General features: G+C 48.3%; 1 long non-coding RNA gene across 1 annotated transcript in view; it reads left to right on the plus strand.

Moving 5' to 3' along the window:
- Window positions 1-24,292, plus strand: part of LOC135578704 (uncharacterized) — a 64,410-nt gene that overhangs the window by 27,952 nt on the left and 12,166 nt on the right. The window contains exon 2 of the long non-coding RNA XR_010470803.1: window positions 1-24,292. This exon is cut by the window's right edge and continues 12,166 nt beyond it. This is a non-coding gene — a long non-coding RNA (uncharacterized LOC135578704).

The following is a 24,292-nucleotide window of genomic DNA, read 5'->3' on the forward strand; positions in this document are numbered from 1 at the left end:
ATTTCTCTGGAAAATATGACCAGCAGGAGCAGCTTACTCACCATTAGATAAGTATTACAGATGACTCATGCTAGAGTATCGATAACTGCATGACTGAGGTGAACATATTGTTTTATAACAGCTGGAGCATGATGCCAAGAGCCACAAACCTTAATTCACAGTATCACAGTATGTATGTTTGGGATTGGAAGGGACCTCAAAAGATCATCTAGTCCAATCCCCCTGCTGGAGCAGGACCGCCTAGGTGAGGTCGCTCAGGAACATGTCCAGGTGGGTTTTGAATGTCTCCAGAGAAGGAGACTCCACAGCCCCCCTGGGCAGCCTGTTCCAGTGTCTGTCACCCTCACTGAGAAGAAGTTTCTTCTCAAATTTAAGTGGAACCTCTTGTGTTCCAGCTTGATCCCATTACCCCTTGTCCTATTATTGCTTGCCACCAAGAAGAGCCTGGCTCCATCCTCATGGCACTCACCCTTTATATGTTTATAAACATTAATAAGGTCATAAACATTAATAAGGTCACCATCCATGCTTTTCCACAAATGTGCTTTGGGTCTCTGGTACCTTTTTCCTCTTGGTTTGTTGATCTAAAGGGTTCAGAGAGGAGTTTTTGCTCCCCTCAATGGGGTACAGGGCATGGGGCAGCTCATGTCATTTGGAGCCACACTTCAAGATGTCACCTTTAAATGAAAGCTAGCATTGAAAAGCTAGAGCTTTGGAGCTGTTCTCCAGGACATCATGCAATTTTTGTCTTTTGAATAGATGTCACCAGTGGCTTTCCTCGATTCTTTGTGGTTTTTGTTTTTGTTTTCTTTCCAGAGCCATTACTTCCCTTTTCCAGCAGGACAATCCAGAAGGTGCAGAAACAGGTAAGGCAACTGCTGTTGCAGCATGATAATTTTGGGTCATTAAAGGTGAAATAGTGGCTGAAGTAAAGTAAAAAACCCCATTAACTCAATGGTAGTGAGAGTTTTACCCAGTGTGCTCAGCCTCCTGAAAACACCTGGAATAACTGTGTCTGGGGATTAATTTGCAGGCAACCCAGGAGAGTGTGCCCAGACCTCCCTCTGCTTCCAGAAACACCGGCTCTGCGAGAAATAGGTGATGAGATTCAAAAAGTGATGAGCAAGGGGGAGAAACGTGTCCTTGGGGGAGATGCAGAAGGAGCTTTAGCTGTGAAGGTGGGAATACGCTGGGGATGACAGGAGCTGCAGAGGAGGTCTTAACCTGAGGAGGGTGGCTGGGGGCTGAGGTGGCTTCAGCTGGAGGTGGGTAGATAGCTTGGAGGTATGCAGAGCCATACAGGAGTGAGGGAGAATCGGAGTCAAAAGGAGATGTTTTGGTGGGGAGCACTGCAGCGAGGGATGTGCTAACGATGGCAAGTGCGTGGCTCTGCTTGCTGCTCCTGTTTGTGGTGTCACCAGGCCCTGCTGATAGCTCCTTGGACCACACACTTGAGCATCCTCTCCTGCAGTTCACACCATGCCTTGAACTGCTGAAGCCATTTGATTTCCAGTAAGATACTGAACCAAAACGCCAGATGGCCATAGCCTGAGGAGCACATCCCTTTCACCAGTGCCAGCCCGGGGCCGGAGCTTCCTCTGAGGCAGTGGCAGTGTGGTAGGTGCTGCACTCCGTTTCTCAGTGAACATCAGCCAGAGTCCCAGTGCATTAATACAGAAGAGAAATCTGGCTTGAGAATCTGTGTTTGTGTCCAATCTCGTGGTTTGTGTCTCTGCATTTACTACGAGGCTTATGAAGCGCTGGACCAGGTCCCCCAGAGAAGCTGTGGATGTCTTCTCTCAGGAAGTGTTCAAGATCTGGTTGGATGGGACTCTGGGTAACCTGATCTAGTGGCAGGTGTCCCTGCCGATGCCAGTGGAATTGGACTAGATGATCTTTCAAAGTCACTTCTGACCCAAACCATTCTTTGATTCTGTGATATTGGTGCTTTGCTACTCTTATTCCAAGAACTGCTGAGGGATCCACTTTGCAAGATGTTTTGTACTGAGGTTTATGTGGGAGCTTCTGGGCCTTGGGATGGTGTAGCATCAGCCACTGAATGCGAGGACAGGGGCATCAGGAATTTTACTGGCGCGTTTTTCCACTTTGGGCATGTCCTCTTACAATGACATGCCTTAAAAAAAAAAAAACCAAACCCGGTGAATGCACTTAACCATCACTCAGTGGAAATACTTTTGGGTAGAGAAATGAAAGCGCAAGCCCCTGCCCTTCTCATCTTGCGTCCCTGGGGTCAGGACTGCAGCTCCCAGGCAGGATCGGGTGCTTCCCCGTGGGTGGCCTCGGCCATACGTATTCAAATCGAGCACCCAGGCGTGTCACCTCACTGCAGCGCGGGGCTGAGAGATGCATGGGGGCTTTCCAGCCCCATGGGCCATTATTAGTAAGAGGGTTCATGTGTGGTGTGTCTTGATTCGAGCTGTGAGCTGCCAGCCGACTCTAAAAACTGCTGCTGAGCCTTGTAAATAATATTGCAAAAAGTTTCCGAGAAGCATAGTAACTTGCCTAAATATATATTTTTTATGTCCGAAGATGCTCAGTGTTGCGTTGGTGCTGAAGGTTTGCTGAGCCCCATAAGGGGAAGTGTGCTCCGGCTCTCGTTTGGGAAGCTTGAGCAGGTAGCGGATAAGGAGGTGATTGCTGTGGTTTTGCTTCTCTCTCTGTTCGGAAAGGTGGATTTTGAGGCATGTTTGTGGGTTTGGCGTGTAGGTAGGGTGATTTAGAGCAATGTGAATGACCTGCATGGTAACTTTGAGATCGTGCCATCTGAGTGACTAGACTGGGGATTACAGATCCCAGGGCACCCAATGTTCAAATAGGTTTTTAAATCGCACGGGTCATTTTGAAGGAGATAATTAAGTTCTTGAGTTACTCAGTAATGCCTACAAATGTTCCTGCAAATGGCTCATGAAGCACTTGCAGTCTCTGACTTCTGCCAGAGGTAAATGCACTATTAGGAGCAAATTAGCTGCCCATGTGACATTTTCTGTCTTGGAGTCTCAGGGTGTTTTATTGAGATGTGTTAATACATGCTGAATCTGTCAGTCAAATATGCACCCTCTGATAACCATCCTCAGGTGAAATGAATCCTGATGGAGCCATTTGAGATGTTGCTGCGCCTGCTTCCCACCTGTCCTGTTGCCAAAGGCTGCTACTCATGGGGGCAGGACTACAGAGTGGGTTATGTGTGCATTTGCACCTTATCCATAATTTTGTATGAGCACAAAACCGTCTTCATTTGCTGGGAAAGCTGGAGCACAAGGTGGTGAAGCTGAAATGTGAATATCTGTTCTATTTCCCCTTGCTAGAGGGATGGGGGATTAACCTCTGGAAGCACACTGGAGTGGGAGCAATGACATCTCAGATGCTGAAGTTAGGCTTTGAGAGCAGTTTTGCCCTCTGGAAGTCTCTGCTTCCTTCCATCTGACTAGTTGGTGGGGTGGGAGTCATCTCATGGCACCCCCCGTGTAGGCTGGCAGCACAGTGTTTGGTTTCTGCTGTAATCAGTGGAGGCCTCGTCCATGTTGTCCATGGGGTTTAAGGTGCGAAGGATGTGATGAATGAGATGAATTGCACCTTCAGCTTCCCTGACTGCTTGACAGACTTTTTGCCGACTTGTTCCGATGCAGAAGGCAACACTGCAAACACCTTTCTTTGATCAGATGTGACATGTCCATAGCCAGCTTGTTTAGGCTACATATATATGCTTTAGATGGCTGTAGGGTGGGTGAGATGAATCCTACACCTGCTGTAGCAATACTAGTGCCCCAGGCTATGGCGGGCTGTTTGGGGAGGATTTTTAAAGCAAGTTTTGTGAGCCCCTCTTGCAGCAAGGCTTTATTTCCATCTGTTTCTGGAGAAGAATGTGGTCAGAACAAGGTTGGGGAAGGGGAAAACTCCTATAGGTCATGTGTAATTTGGCAGTGGCTGTGGCACCCCGAAGCTCTGCACCCACAGCATCTGTGATACATGGAGGTGATGGGGAGCCAAGGGTAGGACTTCAGGGCATGACACAGGGATCATGTGAGGGTGTTTTTAGGAATAATGTTGCTTGAGGCAATATGAGAAAGTCAGGTGGTTAATAGTGTCCTCTTTCCCAAATACTTAGTTTTGTGGCAAAGGTTGCTTGGCTCAAGGGTTCCAGAATTTTAAGAATTGTCACTTTGACACCAGTACCTAAGTCGTACGGAAGAGATTCCAAGGTGTTTTATTGTGTCTCGGCAAATATCACAAGATGCTTTGATGTGGTCTATTATGAATAGGCTAATTGGTATCCATCTTAGAAGCAGACCTCAGTACATCTGAGGTGTGTTTTAAACAGCATCAACTTTGTGTGATGGGTTTAGGGGGAAACCTTGCAACCGATGGGAAGCCAGCAGAGAAATATTTGACCCTCCAATCAAATAAAATGTCAGGCTCAAAGTCTGCCCTGACATCTCACCCCCGCACACATCGTCCTGTAGGCACTGGGCCAGTCATGAGAACCCTGTTGTCACTTCTGACACTGAAGCATGAAGGTTCCATCTGAAATTGAGGAGAAACTCCTTTGCTTTGAGGTGCCAAAGCCTGGAACAGGCTGCCCAGAGAGGCTGTGGAATCTTCTTCTCTGGAGACATTCAGACCCCCTCTGGACACATTCCTGTGTGATCTGCTCTGGTGAACCTGCTTCAGCAGGTGGGTTGGACTAGATGATCTCCAGAGGTCCCTTCCAACCCCAGCCATTCTGTGATTCTGCTCCCTTGCCTTGTGATCTCTCCAGGGTGTTGCTGTGCTGCTATCAATGTGGCATAGAAATGCACATTACCTATCATCAGTCACCATGGAAGGGACATTGTGAACTTTAGTACACTCATCACAGTGAAGGACCACGTTCTTCTAGCACATGTGAGAGTACCTGAGGAATTGCACAGGTTGTTTGTTACCTCCAGGGTCACCTACACCAGTCTGGATGTTCGGGACTAGAGAAATTTGGGGTTGCTTTCTCATTACCTCACGTTGTGCCTAGGTTGAGGGGCTGCAAAGAGGAGAAAGCAACTGAAGTTGGGCACAAAATCCAACCTCTTGTTTTCCTGGGCAGGCTGCTGCCCCTGAACGTCCACAGGCCATGTGAGCATGGGAAGCATGGGCTGATGGGCACTTGGCAACTATTCTTGTGCAGATGCATGTGGATGGTTGTGCAATTAGGCTCCGGCCACGTGCCTTTTAGATGGTCTCTGGTGCAGGTGTACAGGGGCTGGCTTTGCCATCTGTGTGGGTTACGATGGCAGAAGGTTTCCCCCCTTCAAGGGGAATTTTCCCTGGCTGCCACGCAGGCTGAGCAGAAAGCTGATAAAGCCCAGGTCTGGTATCACAGCAGATCTATAGATGTGTCATGAACAAGGAGAAGGGGAAGCACCTGGAGACACATCTGCATCGGACCATATCACACGACTGTCCCAAATGGGCAGCAACCCCAGCCAGTAGGTCCACACAGTGCCAGTTTCCTGTCTGTATGGACTCAACCAGTCTGGCTGGTGTTTCAGGCAGCGCAGGCGATGTCATCCTGGGCAGGAGGCTTTCTTTTGCTTGCTTGGTTGTGTCTTAATGCCTTGATCGCTACCCGATTTCTACTCTGCAGCCTCCCCCAGCTTCACATTTTTCTTTGCATTTGGAGCCGCAGCCTGAAAACACTCAAGCTAAACCCTGTGCCCCAACGGTTGCTCGTCTGAAAGTGTGGAGCCAGCTTGCAGCAGCTGCTAAAATAGCAAAACTGAAGTGGGGAGTGAAAAGTGAGACGGTGATTAAGACCCGATTTCCTGTCGTGGCCCCGCAGGGCTCCTGCTGGCAATGGAGTCGTTGGTGTCATCGACAGCAACGGTGTGAAGCCTCCCAGCCATTGGCCTTGGGCTGGCTGAATCACTGGCAAGCTGTCCTGTGCTGCTTAGTTATCTGAGTGATTTGTAGATGTTGGTGACCGTGCTGGGCCAGGCTCGGAGAGAGGATGAGGATCCCATTTTTGGAATCTGGAAAGGGTAGGGAGCCCATGTGGGGTGGCTCAGGCTGAGCTGGGGTTGGAAGCATCCACAGTGAGACCTGGTTCAGCCACGAGACAGTCTGGTGTTTGTTGCTTTGTGGTATCTAGAAGAGCTGAAAGAGTGCACAGGATTTGAGAGCACTGGGGATGTTCGTCCTCTGAATTTTCCTCCCATCCCTGCCAATAAATTGCTTTACACCCATAATCTAGGACTGGGCAAGAGGAGAACGCAACGGGGAGAAATTGCTGCTGAAGGGATGGTGAAGCTCTGAGAACATGCAGGTAGTTCACCGGTCCTACTGTTTGGCCCTCATGTAGACAGATATCGTGAAAGAGCAAATGCACGAGAATTAGTTTATCTTTTTTGGCTTACTTACACCTGAGGTTCATACAAGGAGAAAACAACTGAGTGCAAAGGAGATGCTGAGCTGATGGCTTGTCTTCCAAGGACACTATTTCACATGTACTTAATAACATGCAGTGCATTTTTGTTAGTGCCAGGGGCAGCTTCTGGTTTCTTTCTCAGCCTGGCAGTGCAAATTGCTGCTCTCCTGTGTGTGCTTTAACAGGTCATAGGTCCGTGCTGTGGAGGTTTGGACCTGATGTGTTTCATCAGTCCAGATCACATCTTTGTAAACTGTATCTTTTCTGATAGCTGATGAAGTGATGACGTGCAATGCAGGGATGAGACTTTCCTACACCACCTCATCCTTTGGAGAAAGCCAGTTGCTAAACCCACTGCGAAGAGGCCAGAACCCCCATTGGCTGTGGTGTTCACTTCGTGCTTGGTGGCCCATCTGATGTCTCAGCAAAAGAGCAGCTGAATGAGCCCCTTGCTGCCAGAGGTGATAGCAAGTAGTGGGAAGGAGGAGAATGGAGAGGAGGTTACTTCTAGGTGCAAAGCACCAGGAATGATCTCCTTCTCCGTTTTTGCAATAGGAGCTGTAGCTCTTTCTCCTCTCCGTGCGTCCCTGGTATGGTTGTAGCCATTTGGCTTGATGGAGGCAGCGCTTCACCTAGTGTGCCAGGGGCTCACAGTAGGAAACTGGGGTCTCTACTTTGGTCACACCCTGGGCATATGGCCCAACAAGGAGGACCATGGGCATCTCCCCTACTGGGTCATCTCACAAAGAGTGGCCATAAGAAACCGGCACATTATTGCAGCCCTTTGTCAGATTGAGGAGAAGCAGACAAGCCAAAATCTGCAAGGCCACCTCCATAATTGTAGTCTCCCTCCAGATTCGTCTTGCCCAAAAGGTGCAGGAAAGACATCTATCTCATGTGACAATGCGTGTGTGAACTTTTATACTCTTCAACAAGCCACCTCCTATTTCTTTGAGTTTAAAAGTCACAGCAGCTCCCATCAACGCCGGTGCTAAACCCATCAGATTCTCTCACGACCCTTTGCCATACAAAGGACAGTTGCCGCTTAATTCAGCAGCGTGAGTGACCATTGCTTGAAACTCAGTGCCATATGGCATTTGGTCTTTTTGGCCTCTCTGAGCTCTTGGGATCACCAGCATCTCCTCCAAGGCTGCCTCTTCTTGTGTGTTCATGCATCACCCAGCACCACCGGCACAGCTGGGACAGGCTTTTGTACTATGGAGGCCAAGTAAATGCCCTTCTCATTCTGATCAGTATGAAGGAAGTGTAAATAAATACATTTTTTGTGGAGCAGATCAGCGCATGGGAGAGGCTCTGGTGGTGGTGGTGCTGGGGAACACGTGCTGATTCACTGCAGCCAAGGTAATTGCCCTGAGCTGGTATCCTCTGCTCCCATTTCTTTCCTCTGATCTAGGAGTATTTCTCTGTGGTGTGCAGCCTGAGGTGTGCATGGCCCGTGTGTGAAAGGTGAGGAAGTGGGCAGAGGGGAGAGATGTCCCCAGGCCAGGCCGAACATCCCATGTTACGATTACTGTGTAAAGAGAGGGAGCTTGCTTGCAGAGAAATTACTTCTGCGCTCACTAAGAGACTCATGTTAACATCCACTGCCATGGGTGAGAGGGGTATTTTACAGTATCCTGATGCCTTTCATCCCAGAGGAGTTAGCTTAAAGTGCTTTTTAGACTATTTTCACAGTGCTGAGAAAGGGATGAGCAATAGGTTTGCCATGAAACATCCTTTCCAGCTGGGAGAGCAGCACCTACTGCTGCAGCTGCGGTGCTGGGAGCTGGAGCTCTTCAAATGCATCAACTTCTGCTGGCTACAAAAGCAACACCACAGCACAGCATCGTTTTAGGAGTCTGGAGGAAGAGCTGCCCATGATTGTTTTAAGTATTTTAGGAATTATTTTGAAGGAGGATGGATTAAAGGAAAGGAAATAGCGCAGATATGGGAAGGTAAACAACTGCTTTTTGAGCAGGGAGGCCAAGGATGGCTTTGAGGTGAGAGCAGGGAACAGACTGCAGATGGATTTGCTGTGCAGAGTGCCATCAACCAGATGTAACACTCTTCTCTCTTTCCCAGAGAGATCTTTCATATCAAGTTAAGGAGGAAACAGCGCTTGGCTGGAGGAAACAACATAGCCTTGGTCTGGTGGCACCTGGAATGTTCACTGGTCCTGATTCCCCACCCCAGCAAGGCTATGGAAGACCTGAAGAACATGGAAAAGACAGCAAATTTGCTCCGAGGAATGTGGGCTTGGTAGCTCCTTGGGAGGGCGTCCAGAGGAGACCCTGACGGTGGTGAGCCATCTGGTGGCCTCCCCATTGCTTTCTGGCTTTGCTCAGTCTGATGGTGGAAGGTGGTGCTCACACCTTGCAGCGTGTCCAGCCCAGGCAAGGTGCTGCAGGCCACACTTTGATGTGCCTTGCCTTTGTGTGCCAAGCCCACGTTCAGTGTCAGCAGCAGAGCCAAACTATCGCCAGCGAGTGTGGAACTCTGTTTGTAAAACCCATGAGAAGACAGGAAAGGTCATTTCGTTTGAAGGAGAAAAGGGGCAAAAGGAGAGATGCCACGTGGGTTTGTCATGTTCCCTTGAAGGAAACAAATCATCTCTGCGATCACGGGAGAGCAGCAGGGAAGCAGCTGAGGGATGAAAACCGGCTCACCCCTTAGCAACGCTCTCTCACATCTCTCCTCTTGTGTGCCTCTTCACCACCAACAGCAGGGAATAAAAAGGAAAAAGAAAAAAAGAAAAAAGCAGCTAAATGGGTTTTGAACAGATGCCAAGGCTGATTTAATTAGGTGTATTGAATTTGTTAACTTCTGAATTATGTGTCTGCCGCGTGGCACAGATGACAAGCAGTGACAGTGGTGCAGCACCGACCTGCCAGGAGGTTCAGCAAAGCAGAAGGATTGACCCACTTCCAGCAGCTCTGCGGGGAGCGCAGGAGAACGCCCTCCGCTCGCAGGGAAAGCTCTGGTCCTGGGCTGGGGGCTGCCGGGGAGCCCTGCAGCAGCCCTGGACTCCAGCATGAGCCCCGGGCTGGGTAAATGTCTGTGTGCCCATGGGAGCAGCTCACCCTCCTGCTTTGTGTGCTGACCTCTGGCTTCTGGCTGACTCTGATTTTCTGCTTTTCCCACCTATTGCACCCTTAACGAAAAATACCCTGGTGTTCTCTGATAATGGGCCTAAATGCTGCTGCAGCTGATAAGGGTGATAAAGTCATCCATGCACACTGCCATGGCAACCTGCACCAATTGCTCTTCTCTCTCAATGCGTCTCAGCTCTTCAGCGTGAGTGCAGACGTGTGGATTTGGCTGAGACTTGCCTGGGAATTACCCAAATCTGGAGGGTTTGGCTTTGGTTATGAGCTCTGCCATGGACATGGAGCTGTTTGGCAGCTCCCAGCCTTGCTGGCCACTCCTTGAAGCAGAGCATGCTTCCCCTTGAACCTTGCTGTGGGCCCTGGTGGTGCAGGTTGCATCTTGAAAGACTTGTTGGCACCAGAGAGGGGGCTTCTGAAAAACAAATTTGTTTCCAAATGCATTTCATAATGATTATCAAGAGGAACCTGCTCCTAGCCCCACCATGATGCACATTTGTGTAGACCCTGCTCAGTGCCAGGGTCCTCACTGCAGACAGCAACCACAGGATCACTGTGAGGTCAGTGCGGTGCCTCCTTGCCAAGTGACCTCCCATCTGGAGAAGTTTAACTACTGAGTTGCATCTTGATGTTCTGCCTCCAGTACCAGCCATGAGCTGAACTCCTCCCATTCATTTGGCAGTCTTCTCCATTGCTCGTTAGTGTCAGTGCAAAAAAAATGTCCCATGGAATTGTCTGTCAAGTGTTGAAGAAAGAAGGTGGATTTCGTGAGCCAGCAATGGTGTCTTGTGGTAGGGAATGGTTGCCAAGACCTTGGAAGCTAGAAGACACCAACAGAGACATTTGAGAAGTAAACAGGTATGGAAGTACTGCATGAAACGCAGGTCTAGGTTGTGCTGAAGATCACCATGTGTGAGGACATGGCCTCAGGTTGTGCCAGAGGAGGTTTAGATTGGATATTAGGAAAAATTTATTCCTGGAAAGGGTTGTCAAGCATTGGGACATGCTCACCAGGGAAGCGGTGGAGTCACCATCACTGGAGGTGTTTAAAAGACATGTAGATGAGGTTCTTAGGGACATGGTTTAGTGCCAGAGTAAAGTTAATGATTGAATTCAGTGATCTTGAGGGTCTCTTCCAATCAAAATGATTCTGTAATTCTATGGTTCTATGAATGAGATGTTGAGGTGGGAGGAAGCTTAGACACATCATCAGTCTCCCCTGGTTGTTGTCCACGTTGGTAGTCACCCAGAGTGGTGAGGAACTTGCTATTTTAATGGGGAAATTAGGCAAAGATGTGTTGGGGAACTTGTCTGAGGTCAGGCAGAGGAGACGACTGGGATGTTGTTTCCCACCATCAAAGCTCTGACCTTTTCCTGCCTCGAGTGTGGTTTCTTCTCCTGACCCCACAGCACTTCTCAGCTGGAGCAAAAAAGGGTTGCTTGAGTGGGGAGACGAAAGAAGAAATGTTATTTCACTGAGCAATGTCAGGAAATGTATGGGAGGAAGAAACAGGACAGATGGAAGGAACCCAGCTGCCTGCTTTTGCAAGGAAGACATCTCTTTGTAGCATCGAAGCTGCTTTCAGGATTTATGATTCAGCTTTCAAGTTGGTTTTTGATAGTTAGGATGTTTTCATTTTGACTTAATCTGTTGACAAGGTGGTAAGAGCCCTGCGAGGAGGCGTATCTCTCCATCAGGTATGACTAATTGTGTTGGGACAGCCGCGTACGCGATAACACTTCTGTTTTTCTCTAAAACAGCTCCATTACAGACCGCCTGGTAGCCGAGCCCCAGAGAGTGTTTTTGTGGGAGTTTTGCTGATTGTGCAGCCCAGATAACCTGTGAGTGAGCAAACATGGGAAGCCCTGAATGTTCAGCTCAAAAATCAGAAGCAGACTTGTTTAGCTGCTTGTCTGAACCGAGCTTTTAATTGTGTGTTGTCAGTGCTTTTCAGGAAACTCATCTCATCTGAGACATGTCATTTGGTGATGAAGTGCTCTGATTTAGGGACAGCCACCAGGAGCTCTGTGAAGGCCAGGACTCACGGCTAGGCACTGGTGGCTTTGCAGCTCAGTGTTGTGTGTTGCTTCCCTTTCTTCTCCTTGGAGAGAAAAAGTCCGTCTGTGCGAAATAGATGCATTTTTAAGGGAGAGCCAACAGTGTGATTTGTCTTAGTCTTTCACTCAAAAAACGATCCAAACAAACCAGTTTGCTGTAGAAGTTGGTAAACCCTTTCTCTAGATGTTTGCTGCTGTTGATCCCGTTTCTGCAGGAATCCAGGAGTTTTGGTGCAGCCTAAGGGCTGAATTTAAATCTCTTGCAGTTGAACTACTTGCCCCCTGCTCCTCAGGGTAACAGTTGTATGTGTGCATGAAAGCCACGCTTATGTCCCTCAAGAAGTGTGTCAGCACTGAGGAGCCTCTGACCTCAATATATCAGCTCAGTGGTCAACAGCCTTATGCAGAAAGAGCTTTAGTGTGCAACTCTTCCACATGGCAGAGTTTAATCTTTGTATGGGTTACAACAGCAAGCTCTCTGCAGGAGGCTACACAGCTTTAAAGCCGTGCTTGCCTTCAATGTAAGCAATTGCTTGCTCCTCAAGGAGATCTGTAGTCACCTGAAAGCTGCCCTGAAAGCAGGTGAGTGCTCAGTCTGTCCAATATATGGAGGTAGCAGAGATCTTGACCCTTCCTCTGCCCCTGTTCCCGAGGAGGGAGGCAGGCTTTCCTGCCTGCAGCAAGGCACCTATTCTGCTATAGAAGTGCAAGGCCACTTCCACCATGATGCCAGCATGGGGCAATAGTTTCTAGTTGGGTGTTAGAGCAGTTATTCAGCAGTAATCAGAAGGGTGATGCACGAGGAGGTAGTTGGTCAGTGTGCACCTTCTGAGGGCATTGACTTCTCACACTAAACTCACCAAAGGACCATTTCAGTTTTCTTCTCTCTTTCCAGTGTTGGCTTTGTTGCTTCTTGTTGGAGGACAGCAGTTACAGAAACAACAGATTCACAGAATGATTGGGGTTGGAAGGGACCTCTGAAGATCATCTAGTCCATCCCACCTGCTAAAGCACATTCACCTAGAGCAGATGTGTCCAGGTGGGTTTGAATGTCTCCAGAGGAGACTCCACAGCCTCTCTGGGCAGCCTGTTCCAGGGCTCTGGCACCCTCAAAGTAAAGAGGTTTCTCCTCATATTCAGATGGAACCTCCTGTGCTTCAGTCTATGCCTATTGCCCTTCATCTTATCATTGGGCACCACTGAACAGAGTTTGGTCTCATTCTCTTGACACCCACTCTTGAGATACTTAGAGACATCGATGAGATCCCCTCTCAGCCTTCTCTTCTCCAAGCTGAACAGACCCAGCTCTCTCAGCCTTTCCTGATAAGAAAGATGCTCCAGACCCCTCATCATCTTTTTAGTTCTATATTGAACCATTCAGTAGTTCCTTGTCTTTCTTGACCTAAGGAGCTCTGGGCAGCTGAACAGACGGGCAGAGCTCAGGACATGAACTTGGCAGCTGAGAACACCAGGGGGGAGGCTCCACTCCTGAAAGTGTGAGAAAGCTCTGGACACAGAGAGGGCTTGTGCCTTCATGATGGCCTTATGACCATGATCCACCTAGGGTGACCTTGCTGTGGATGAGGTGTGTCTTGCAGGGGTACAGCTCTTTAAAATAAGGATATTGTCCCATGGACAGGAGTGACCTGTTGGTGTTGAGGTTGGTTCCCCTCGCTCCTGTTGGATGCCCCGGGGCGGGAAGAGGAGGCGCACGGGCTGCCAGCGCGGCTCTGAAAACGTCGGCTGTGCAGAGTCCGTCCCCGTCTGGACTCGTAGGGGCTGCTGCGCACAAGGCCTTCACACAGGTTCCTTAACAGGCTCCTTTTCACTTTTTCCAGGGACTTGCACTGTGCTTCATTTCAGAGGGATCGAGTGAATTAACATATTGTTGCTGCTGCCTGGGTAATTGCATGCTCCGGGTCTGCTTTGCTCCACACAGTCTTCGCAGCTTCCCAGACAGAAAGCATCCTTTTCCTCTGGCAAACAAGGCTGCAAAGTCTTGCCCTGAGACCTTCCTCAAAGGATGGAGAAATGGGAGGGTGGGAAGAGGAGGGGGACGCTGTTTCCAAAGGCTTCAAGACCTCACCTCTCAATGAGGAGGAGGAGGTGAGGGTTTTCATCTTTATTTCTGTACCAAGATACTAATTTTGCCTGAAGCTGTGGTTTCTTTTGCTGTTTTGTACAGACCTCAGTATGGGTGCAGTTACAGAAATTCAGACCAGCTCAAGTCACTACAGGGGCTCCGAAACTGCCTGAAATTAGCCATCCTGGCTCATGCAGGAGTTTCAGCAGAAGTTGAAACTGGGTGATCTGATACCCTCTTCTGTAATGAAAATAAAAACCTATGAATAGGTAGATACAAAAATGCTTACTGGTCTCACTTCCAAGTACAAAAAAAGCCACATGTGGATAAACCCTAAGAGCCCTCTAAGGCCCTGTGAGAACAGACCACATCTCCAAACATGTTGGTGAGCGTATCTTCAAAGTTGGACCAGTTTCTTAATGCAAATGCAGGTTTGCCTTTTAAAAAGATGTTATTTGGTCAGGACTGACTTCTGTTTGGGGGAAGTGGCATCCCTTAGGCTTTGGGCTCCGAAAAGAAAGGTGGTTGTGTGCAGTGTGAGGAGGGCAGGTTTACTCCCTGGCATGGCTTGGCTATCAAGTGGAGGCATGAAGGGGGCAGGGAGGATCAAGACTCTGGGACAGAGAGGAGGAGGTTGGTTCATGGTTCTGCCACTGACCTCCTGACTGACCTGGGGCTAGAAGATGAACCTCTATTCTCCCACCTCCTCCTCTCCTGCCCACCCAGCACACGTGAGAGTTGCCTCATGATTTGTATGGCTTCTTCTAAGAAACCAGAGCTCAACAGCTCTGTCTGTAAGGTCCCTTTTCATCTTCTTGGTTGTGACATTTCCTGCCTCTTAGCCACATAAGTTATTTTGACTGGAGACAAGACATTACTCCAACACCCTTTACAACACCGGGGTTGAAGGGGGAAGGCTGTGCTGGCAGTGGAGCTTGCTCATCCTGCACCAGAGCATTGCAGCTTGCGGGACAGAGGGATGGCTTCTTGAGACATCTCCATCCTGTGGAACAGAGGCTGCAGCACTGGGCAGTATAGAGAGTCCTTTTATAGTCAGTGCTATTCACTTGGCTTAGGAAATCCTGCGTGGTCAGTAAATGTGTGTGTATAGGGGAGGGAGGAGGTGTGACTGCCCTCCAACACTGGTCTTGTGTGTACCGCAGATGGGACATGGGTGGGGATTCCTCGGCCATTGATACCCAAACTGAGATGGACATTTGGGTCTGGGTCACTGTGGGACTGGATGCAGAAAAGTTTGGTTTGTCGTGTCCCACGGTGTCACAGAGGCACCCCGAGGTTAGTTTAAGGGACAACAGGGTCCAAAACAACTTTTATTAAACCGGTGAGAAACAGGGTTTTAGCACTCCAAAAGCGACTTAAATAAAGGTTCGGATATCAGTTGAGGAAAATTATTAAGGGGCAGCAACTAATACAACAGGTGGTCCACAGAGTGCATGCACGTGGCTTCACCAAAACAATGCCGGAGCCGGCCCTGTGTCCCAGAGAAGTACACACTTGCCTGAACACGGTGCGGGATTATTTTTAAAGAGATACATGTACGGGAAGTGTACACTCGCGATTCTGCGAGGATTAATTTTACACGTGCAAATCTGCACAGAATATTACACGTGCTTATGTGGAAGCACGGGAGGAAAATACACTCGCAATTGTGCGAGGAAATAATTTATACACATGCTCATATTGAGCATGGAAAGTTACACGTGCAAATGTGCGTGGAAAGTACACTTGCGACTGTGCAAGGAAATAATTTAAAGTACACGTGCAAATGTGTGTGGAATAGTACCTGTGCAAATGTGCACGAAAAGTATAAACATACTCGCAATCCTGTGAGGGTTAATTTACTTACACACGTGGCGGCAAGGCAAGCGGAGTCTCAGTCCCGGGGAGCGGGGGGGCCGTGGCTCCTGGTGGCGGTGGCTAAGCTCGTGCTCCGAGAGACCCGCGATAATGGGCGGAGTCTCGACGAGAGTCCCGTTTTTATACTGGCTGATCAGATCTGACTGTAGGCATTCTAGAAGCTTCTCTGCACCCCCACACTGGCTGTGGGTACCCCTGAAGCCTCCAAACATCCCCCACACTGGCCGCAGGTGCCCAGCGGCTCACTGGCACCTCGGCACTCCCTTCTCCTAATGGCCCTGGCCAGGGTGCTCTGGGGCCAAACAAGAGAAGCTGTTGGCCTCAAGTAGCAGAGAGAGAAGGAGATGTGCCTACTCATTCCATACTGAAGGAGGGAGGGGAGGAGAGGGGGGTTTGCATTCTGCCACACACAGAAAACACAACTTACAGTGCTTACAGGGACCTTCTGGTCTTCACAGTCTTGGGTTGTGATTGTCTCTAAACTCTTTCTCTTGGGTGTTATCACAGTACCCAAGCACTGAACAATTCCCACCCCTTTCTCCAAAGCCTCTGCACTGGTGGCAGTTAGAGGATTATTTGTAGGACTGTAGGATAATTCAGGCTGAAAGGGACCACAGGTGGGTCAGCTGTGAGATCAGACCAGGTTGCTCATGACTTCATTCAGTTGAGTCTTGAAGACTCCTAAGGATGAGAGTGCACAGCCACAGCTTGACTGTCATCACATGGAAAAAGTTTTTCCTGACATCCTCTCTGAACCACTCTTGTTTCAAGTGATGGATGTTGTCACTCATTCCTCTGCCAGACACCACTGTGAAGAACCTGGCTTTGTGTTGTCAGTAACCTCTTGCAGTTGCTGGGAACTGCTGCTAGATCCCTCAAAGCCATCTCATCCCCTGCTGACCAAGCCCAGCTCCTTCAACCTCTTCTTCTCCTCCAGCTTCTGGCCAGTTTGGTGCTCCTTCACTGCACTCCCTCTAGCTTGTCCATGTGTTTCTTGTATGGAGGTGCCCAAAATTTGATGCACTGTCTAGGTGTGGTCTAATGAGCACTGAGGTCTCTTGCCTTGACCTACTAGCTGTGCTCCTGCAACCCAGGATGCTGTTTGTCCTTGATGCAGTTTGTTTGTGCCTCGATGATCTCTTCAATAGGACCTGTCACTGTGCTTGGGAAGCCTGAGTGTTCCTCAGTGGCCAGGAGGGAAGAGGAACTTGGAGGTGACAAAGACCTCACTGCTAAAGATGTGGACTTCCCCGGGGAGAGGGACCAAGCGTGGACAGGTAAGGCAATGAACTGAGTTCTGCAGAAAAATGCAAAGAGGTGTAGAATTATAATTACCACTGTCTCATTGACTCATCTGTGAAGCAAGTTTTCACTCGATGATGTGCTTCCCATGGGGCTGTGACTGTTGATGGCCACCGAGTGCCGAGGTCCTGCAATACCTGTGCAAAGAGCTGCTGAACAAACACTGCTCGCTGCTGGGGGCGAAGCATGGTTCCTGGTAGCCATGTGTAGAGGAATTTTTACATATATATGGATACATATACCATATTGAAACAAAATGCTGTGATTTCATTTTGTGCTGCCAACAGTTAGTGAGTTTGAAAGTGGCAACCTTATATTCTTTAAGATCCAAGAGCTTTGGGAAAAGATGCATTTTTTATACCGGACTAATTTAAAAAATGCTGTGGTTTCTTTAGTGCAGCGCGGTAGAAATAAAAGACCAAAACGAGAGAGACAGAAGTACCCGTACAATCATTGTAAAGGTTTTCTACTTTTCCGATTGTGTTCTCTTCAGGAAATGAGACTGACTATATTTGGGATAGGAATGAAACCACACATCAAAAGCCACTGTCGAGGTCATGAAGTGACCACATTGAAAAAGTACTGAAAAATGTGTTCTAACTAGCACCTTTCCCAGCCTGTAGGAATCCTGGCTGTGGCTTGCAATTGTACTAGGGTGAAGATTTGCATTTTCAAGCTGGCGGTTTTCCTTTTTACTCTTCCACTTCCTACCAGCTAATTCGGTGCTGTGTAAAGTGTGAATCTGGAATGCAAATCATCTCACCTGCTGGTTTTTCTTTCATTTTTAGGTTTTCTGACTCTGGAAGCTCTCCTGAGGAGCTGCATCATGCGCTGTTGCCCTTGGGATGGGATGCGGAGCTGGGAGCCAGGAGGAACCGCAGTGTGCTGCTGCGAGTTGCTTTAGCAAGGAGAGAGGCTTCTGGCGTGTCGTATGGTGCCGAAAACCGTTCTACCCTTGACAGCAAAAATCCTTATCCTTCCCGTGTTTTTTTCCAGGACAGCTGATATTTCCTGTCAGAGGTGTTTTGTATGCAAATCAAGGTGGTACAACAAAAAAAGTCCTGAAAGTAATCACACTGATAAACTCAGACCACTGGGGAATTCCTACTTGTCGTTTTTTATCTTTTCTTTTTTCAGTTGTCTACAAGATACTTCTTTGCCTGCTCTTTATTGCAGTCTTTAATGTCTGTCTTGCCAGATCTCTTGCTTATGAACTATAGTGTTTCTTGAATTCTGTTAGTCTATGTGAGTAGGTTGCACTAGGCGCTGGGAATTGGGGTTAACAGTCCCCGTGTTTCAGCTTTGCCCTGCATTGCTCTGGTGCTTTCTGGTGTTCAAGCTAGACATGGGCCTCACGCTGCAGATTGCAGTGTGCCTGTAGTGATGCTCTACCTGGGAAAGCAAGCCCAGAAACCTTTAGGAAGCTGAGGAAAGCAAAGAGCAGAGGTGGAAAACAAAGAGAAACCAGCAAAAGTTTGCCCAGTAACTTAAACAGGAGCAGGGTTTGACCCTCCTGAGGCACCTCAAGAGATGCTGTGCTCAACACAGCACTAATGCAGCGGCATGAGTTGGTCGCCTCCTCGCTCTGGCACAGCAAAGTCGCATCTGCCCAGCCTGTGCCCTGTAGGTATCCCCATAAGAGCAAGGGGCTGATCAGAGCCTTGCTCACACCAGGCTCACTCCTTGTGCTGGCAGCAGCCGCTTGCTGATGCTACAAGTTTTGGGGTTGGAAAAAAGAACTTGTGGAAGCAATGCAAGAAAAGGACATGTCAGAGCAAGAGAGCTGCAGAGCTGCATGGCCTGGAGAACGTTCCTGTGCGTGTCCAGAGATACCCGCTGCAGCCCAGGTCTTGTTGAGTCACACTGTGGTTGCTCTGGTGTTTGTGTGGGTAACAGTGATAATCGTCTTGTGTGGTGTTGGGTTCTGTTATTTGGTTTTTCTTGAATGTAACATCAACAGGCAAATTGGCATTGGTAGGGCAGTGAGCCTGGTGTGGCTTTTATCTTCCCCAAACCTGGGGACAAAGGAGGAGAGGAAAATGACTTGACCAGTTTGGCGGCCGTGTGCTTAACGGTACCGGAGTTCAAAGCAAAGGACACAACAGTCAGATACCCAAACCCGCCTGGGCTTCAGCTGATAAGTCGCATTTCAAAGCGAAAGGCAATCCTGATGTGGCTCTGTTGAGTGACTGGAGCCTCCAATGCCGAGTCTTCTTTAAAAGGGGATTTCATAAGGAGTAATATGAACAGAAATGGCTCTTCTGTGGTTTTACGCATTCCAGGCATGCCAGGACTGTTCCTGTCAAGGATGGGCAGTCTTTGGGGTTTTGGGTTCTTTTTTTTTTTTCTTTAAAAATGTTTGCCACAAACTAGCAGCTGAAATGGTGAAAAATAAATGAGAGCTGCAAAATCATTACAGTAGCAGTAATGGAAACTGTGAGGCTTATACCTAAACTGGCTGTGGGGTTTCACCCTGTCATATGCGCTGCTGCGCTGTTGGGATCACAGCTTTTGCCCACTATGACTGCTTCAGGATGGATGATTTAAAAGCAGAACTTCAACTGTTGGTTACCCAGAACCTCAAAAACCAGTGCTTTAGGCTTTTTTTTTTCAGAAACTGTACCTTTTCAGCTGAACCACTATTAAGCATTAATCCCTTTCGTGTCATTGCAGTTTTGTGGACATAACTGCATCCTTATGTTGTGCCAGCAACATTAATTTCTGCAGATCCATGGGAACAGAAATAGGATGTAGCTACTGCTGCTTCTAGTGCACTTAGTTTCAAGCAGGCTGCATCAGGTTGATTTGCACCTATACACTTCAACACAAACAAGATTTTAATTGGTTTAAGAGTTTCTATACAGAAAATTATGATGCCTTAAACCTTATAGTGCCTTAACTCTGCCTTAAAACAGAAGTTTCGATACGTGGTAAAGCACTACATAGTTTCTGTAGACCCAGCGTATTAGATGAGTGTTTAATTATTAATAATAAGCCTACGTGTCCTGTTCTTCTGGGTGTGTGTGCTGCTCCTGTTGCCACACTCCTGTGTGCTTGTGTAGGTAGTAGGAGCTCATGGATGGCTAAAAAAGCCAGTGGCTAAGAAAGCCACTCCTTGAGTCTCTCAGGAGAATGGCTGTAAAAGTGTGTAATTAAGTGTGGACCTCAACCTGCCCCGAGACACCCTCCATGAACACTCAGCACCTTTATCTGCAGCACCAGGCTGACCGCAGCCAGCTCAGCGCCTCGAGGAGCTGAAGCTTCACCGGTACCTGCTCTGCAGATGAGATTCATCCCTCCGCAGGGAAGCAGGGTCTGAGCCGGGCTTATCCCGGCAGAGGCTGAGCCATGGGGCCAGAGATACACACCCTGAGAATGTGCTTTACAGCCAGGGTTTGGCCATAGCACAAGCGCAAGCAGAGGGTGAGAGGCAGAGGGTGAGAAAGCATCTCTTTGAAAGGGCAATAAAAGAGACACTGTTGGAATGAACCTTCTGGCTTGGTTTTATTAAATGTGAATATGAATATTTAGTGATGAACAGGAGTAGATCCAGGATGTGATGCTTGAAACCCCTTCCCACTCTCCAGCCCCCCAGGCTGAAAGAGCTGGGGTTGTGCAGCCTGGACAAGGCTCCGGAGAGACCTTATTGTGACCTTTCAGTACTTAAAGGGGCCTGTAAGAAAGATGGGGACAGGCTTTTTAGCAGGGCTTGTTACAGTATGATAAGGGGAAATGGTTTTAAAGTAAAAGAGTGGAGATTCAGGCTGGACATGAGAAGGAATTTTTTACAGTGAGGGTGGTGAAACACTGGTCTACGTATCCCAGAGAGGTGGTAGATGCCCCATCCCTGGAGACATTCAAGGCCAGGCTGGACGGGGCTCTGAGCCACCTGATCTGGTTGAAGATGTTCCTGCTCATTGCATGGAGTTGGACTGGATGAGCTTTGAAGGTCCCTTCCACCCCAAATTATTTTATGATTCTATGAACACAGGCTGATGTTACAGAGAAATCTCGAGGCCGTTGCCTGGGCTGTTGTAGGTCTGTGGGTGGCAGAACTTTAATCACCCAGGTCGTCATTGAGTCCTGCACTTGTGAGATACAAAGAAGGAAGAACTGGTGTTAATTCTGTGCTCAACATAAATATTTTTCACCTGGGAGGAGTCTGGTCTTTAAGCCTTTTGGACTGCTTGCCATTTTGGGTTAAAGTTTTCTTTACCCAATCAGTTCTTCCAACCACAGAAATTTGGAAACAAAAAGTCAGGAGGTGTAGTCAGCAGCGAGCTGTCTTTTTACTGGGCCTATCTTGCAGGAGGTGGTTTTGGAGTGAATTTTGCTCTGACCACTCAAGGTCTCTCCTGTGGAAATACTTATCTCTGTGCAGCTGTAGCAAGCTTTACAAGTGGCAGAAAAAAACTACTTTTTAAAATGAAATAGATGTGTTTTCCTTACAAGTCACAGAGACAAATTGTGTGTTTGAGAAGATTTTGTTTTGAACCAAAATAACTTTTCCACTTACATAGAGTGGGAAAACAAGTGGACCTCGAGTTGCATTTCAATGTAGATTTCATCCATTTGACCGCAGCAGAAGGTTACATTGGCATGTTCTGTTATCCTTCTGTTGGCATATCCTTGCTTGATGTTTCTTCTTCAGAATCTCAGTTTCTCTCTTTCGATGGTTTGAGAGTTTCGATAGAGATAAATGTTTGTGTCCTTGGGAAGGCTATGGCAAGTTATGCAGTGGTGAAGAGATGCTGTCAACCTGTAGAAGGGCCAGTTTTTGACAGCATGGGAAGTGGTTAGTGCCTCATTTGACATCCTCACATCAAAGCTGGACAGTAGGCTGGTCGAGATGTTCTGTTTGAACCACAAATTACTGGGCTTCGAGCAGAAATCACTGGATGAAATTCTGTGGTCTTTGTTAGGCAGGAGGTCAGACAAAATCATTTAGCTGGTTACTCTCAGCTTTTAGAATTTATGAATCATATAGTCATGGGGTTTTTTTTAAGTTTCCGTGAAAAGCTTTCCTTGGTAGCATGCTGCCAATGAAACCCATCTGTTCTCTCATCCTTTCATCATACTGTGCTGCTTTTGAATTGTCCTAGAAGGAGGATGAAATTGGGCTTATTATTTAAATTTCAGTATGGGTGGCAAAAGCAACTCTACCTTGATTATTATGGGCCTCCCATGACCACAGGAATGGATGATGCCTAATGCCAGCCTTCATTTAGCAGACATCTGAGGACCAGCTCATCACCACGGCATTACCAACAGTTGTCTCTGTGCCCCGTGGGAATTGTGCATCACGGGATCCAGCAACAAGACAGAGATGGCAGGGAAGGTCATAAGGCAGCATATGTGATTTAGTTAGTGTCCACTTTATCTGCAAGCCACCAAACCTGGGGCTGCAGGAACTGGCAAGAAAGAGACACTTTAGTTGTCTGGCTGTGTAAGAGTCCCTGAACTTCAGTCCTACACAGCACCTTGAGAAAACAGGGAAATTTGGGAAAGACCAGAGAAATGCAATAATAAGAGAAGAGGAAAGGCACACTGCGCGATTCTTTGGCTTGACAGCCTTGGCTTTTTTGTATGGTCTAAGTCTTTCTTAGGGTCTTTCTGTGTCCACCTGTCAGGCGGTGTGTGCTTACTTGCTGAAACCCATTCTTCCTGTTGTAAAGATGAGTTTTCACAAAATCACAGAGTGTCTGGAGTTGAAAGGAACCTCTGGAGGTCATCCAGTCCAACCCACCTGCAGGTTCACCCGGAGCAGATCACACAGGAATGTGTCCAGGCGGGTTTGAATGTCTCCAGAGAAGGAGACTCCACAGCCTCTCTGGGCAGCCTGTTCCAGGCTCTGGCACCCTCGAAGTAAAAAAGTTTCTCATCATATGCAGATGGAACCTCCTGTGCTTCAGTCTGTGCCCATTGCCCCTTGTCCTATCACTGGGCACCACTGAGAAGAGTCTGGTCCCATCCTCTTGACAACCACCCTTGAGATATTTATAAACATTGATGAGATCCCCTCTCAGCTTCTCTTTTCAAACTGAACAGACCCATCTCTCTCAGCCTTTTCTCATGAGAAAGATAATCCAGATCCCTCATCATCTTTGTAGCTCTCTGCTGGACTCTCTCCAGTAGTTCCTTGTCCCTCTTAAACTGGGGAGCCCTGAACTGAACACAGTACTCCAGATGCAGCCTCACCAGGGCAGAGTAGAGGGGGCGGAACAGCCTCCCTCGACCTGCTGGTCACACTCTTCCTAATGCACCCCAGGTACCATTTGCCTTCCTGTCCTACAGCAAGACTTCCATCCAGACCTCATCAGGGCTGGGCAATGCTGGGCATAGTTTAAACTATTGGGTCAAAAGGCTTTGGATCCATCTCATCTTGAGGCAGTCATCTGAAATAGGTGGGTTGCCCTCTGGTAGTGGCTGTTTGCCTGCAGTGACTGTTGGGGAGGCCAGACAGCTGGCTGAGATGTGGACTCCTGCACTTTGGATGTCTGAAGCTGCATGAGACCAACCCCCTACTCATTGCCTGCATGAGTGAGAAGGAGCTACTAGAACAAAACAACTAATGAAGATCCATCTGACACCATCCGAGACAAGTATAATAGAGAAATTTTAATCAGTTCTGACAAGCTGAGCGATCCCTGGAGGTCCTGTACTGAGCCTGACCCACTTGCTGGGCCCCAGTAGTGCAGCACCGGGCACTCTGCCTTTTGAAGAGTGAAGGGACAGAGATCTAAAAAGAGACAAGGGAGAACAGGGGAAGGGAACAAGTGGTAAGACTTTATTAAGAACTAATTGGTATATTTTGATCATTATTAAATGCAAACCCTCCTTCAGCAGCATTTATTTTTTTTTTTTTCCGAGCTGCACAGAAAGGAGGGAGGTGTTTGCAGAGATTTGTTTTCAACTCGATCAAATGATCAGTGGGGGTCGTAAAACACTGGCCCAGGTTGCCCATAGAGGTGGTAGATGCCCCATCCCTGGAAACATTCAAGGCCAGGCTGGATGGGGCTCTGAGCAACCTGATGTAGTTGAAGATGTCCCTGCTTATTGCAGGGGGCTGGACTAGGTGAGCTTTGAAGGTCCCTTCCAACCCAAACTGTTCCATGATTCTATGATTTCCCGGTTCCATCCCTGCACCCCTCCCAGCTGCATCCCTGTCTCTCTGTCTGTGCCATGTTGGGAAAGTGGCTGTGAGCATGTGTCCTGGGGACTGAGCTCCAGCACGAACCTGGCCCAGTGTCGGGCTGCTCCCATCCCAGGCTGTCACCTGCTGTGTGGTGATGGAGGGAGGGCACTTTGGGTTTATGTAGGGCCCATCAGTGTGGGTGAGAGCAGATGTACAGGCGGTTGTTTCCTCTGGTCCCTGAGCTGTGGAGCCTGACGTTAGTTCGGAGGCTGAACTCAAAAAGCCTTGCTTAAAGGAAGGGTATTTCGACTCCAGTT

This window comes from Columba livia, chromosome 2, assembly GCF_036013475.1.
Source record: "Columba livia isolate bColLiv1 breed racing homer chromosome 2, bColLiv1.pat.W.v2, whole genome shotgun sequence".
Lineage (NCBI taxonomy): Eukaryota > Metazoa > Chordata > Aves > Columbiformes > Columbidae > Columba > Columba livia.